Consider the following 2,500-nt stretch of genomic DNA (forward strand, 5'->3'; position numbering starts at 1 on the left):
AGCCATCAAACTACAGCAAATATACACAACTGTCCGTATACATGCTGAAAGAGTCTGCCCAAAATGGGAACCACACGTCAGCCAGACACTCTGATCACGCACCACTCTCTGCTTCTAACAGGCGCACATACAATATGTAAGCACCAGCATGGAACAACATCCAGTGCATCTTCTCCGCCACATTACACAATCCACACTATCACAACCAGACCAGGAGGTCCGTGCGGAAAATACAATATCCCAGCCTTTCGACATCCACCATTGCGCAGACCAGGCACCAACACCCACACATGTCCTATACAACGGTGCACCCAACATCACAATAGTACCTCCTGTCACAGCGCACAAACAATGACATGAGTCAAAGACACAGGTCTCACACAAGCATAGAATTGGAGCGCCGCCTCTAATAAGCCAAAGGTGCATCCTGACGTGACAAATCTGATCATGTCACAAGCATTCACTTACTATAATCACTATCAACGAACCTGCCGCCCCCGCCCCCCCCCCCCCCTACACCTTTCCGTACAACAACGTGTAACCTAACCTAACCTAACCTAACCTATGTTGTACCTTAACCTAACCTATGTTGTACCTTAACCTAACCTATGTTGTACCTTAACCTAACCTATGTTGTACCTTAACCTAACCTATGTTGTACCTTAACCTAACCTATGTTGTACCTTAACCTAACCTATGTTGTACCTTAACCTAACCTATGTTGTACCTTAACCTAACCCATGTTGTACCTTAACCTAACCCATGTTGTACCTTAACCTAACCCATGTTGTACCTTAACCTAACCCATGTTGTACCTTAACCTAACCCATGTTGTACCTTAACCTAACCCATGTTGTGCCTCAACCTAACCCATGTTGTGCCTCAACCTAACCCATGTTGTGCCTCAACCTAACCCATGTTGTGCCTTAACCTAACCCATGTTGTGCCTCAACCTAACCCATGTTGTGCCTTAACCTAACCCATGTTGTGCCTTAACCTAACCCATGTTGTGCCTTAACCTAACCCATGTTGTGCCTTAACCTAACCCATGTTGTGCCTTAACCTAACCCATGTTGTGCCTTAACCTAACCCATGTTGTGCCTTAACCTAACCCATGTTGTGCCTTAACCTAACCCATGTTGTCGCCTTAACGTAACCCACGTTGTCGCCTAAACCTGCTCTGTAATTGTTATACGACTCGTTCAATTACTGTAGTGTTGCCCACCCGCAACCCTCGCAATATAGTTCGCTACTCGCACTGCCCGCACCCCTGTGTATCGCTTCATGTTAAACACCTTGCAAGTCTTGCTCACTTTCCACATGCTCCTGCTGTACACTGTAATGTGGATGGCAGCAGGACGTACATGCCGCCCCTCCCCACGTCCCCACCTTGCCCCCTGCCTTCGCAAGCTGGTTGGTGAGAAGTTTGCATGTTCAATGCCCTTCGCATGCGACGTACTCAGGCTACGTTGTGGTGCGGCCTGTGTCAACTGTCCGCTGATGTCGTACGCGTGAACCACAATCTGTACTGCACATTCGTCCTTATGTACTGAATGATACATCGTGGCACATGTGTGACCGCACAACGACTGCGCCCAAAAACGGCGGACCATACAGTGCAAATATTGTGCACGCAGCTACGTGTCGTCTCCCTATGAGAGCTGGATTGCAGTGTGGTACGCCATAGAGACGTGTGGGAGGAACGGACGCCGTGGATGGCGATCAGCATGAGCTGTCTGTTGATGTATTCGGACCTAGTCGTCTCTCCTCACACACCGTGATGGCATGGTGCACCGCGTTCCATATCTGCGACATGCTACAGAGGCCGGTTGACAGTCGTTCGAGCAATGGACATCGCATACGTACGGGGGCCACCTTCCACGTATTGTCTAGGCGTGCACATTTTGTTGCGTGTATGTGGGCAGACGTAGTGTGGCGTGACACCTGACACAGGCATGCAATAATCGTTGAAGTTGCAAATGGCGATGGACGCCTGCGTTTTCTGGTGAAGTTACGCAAATGAACAAATGGTAACCTGTTGTGGTGCGGTTGTTCTCGCTAGGGGTGAATCGGTGATGGCGACGATAGGTTGAGGTACTAACCGGTTGTTCCAGCGATACCCACCATGCCGACGAAACTGAACGGCATCTGGGTGTGAAGCGATACGCGGCGGTGGCTGGGTGGGACCGTCCCCGGCCGGTGAGGGGGCGCCTCCCGGCGTGCTGGCCGCGCGGTGCGTGGGCGCACGCGCTACAGCCGGCTGGTGGGGGCGGCCAGTGGCAGGCGCGCCGGCCGACGGACGCGGCAGGCGTCGCAGCTGCGCGCCGGCGCACCCTGCGCGCGGCGCCGTGCGGCCAAAGTAGGTCCTCGCGGGCCCGGTGCGAAGCGCGGTGGACATCTTCAGTGTGCTGGTCCGATTGAGGACTGTGTGCGTTGAGGATGCGCCGCCGCCCGGCGCTCGGCGCCGCGACGCCGTCTGCTGCTCGGTCGCCCCAGCGGT

Source organism: Schistocerca piceifrons, unplaced genomic scaffold (genome assembly GCF_021461385.2).
Source record: "Schistocerca piceifrons isolate TAMUIC-IGC-003096 unplaced genomic scaffold, iqSchPice1.1 HiC_scaffold_1416, whole genome shotgun sequence".
Lineage (NCBI taxonomy): Eukaryota > Metazoa > Arthropoda > Insecta > Orthoptera > Acrididae > Schistocerca > Schistocerca piceifrons.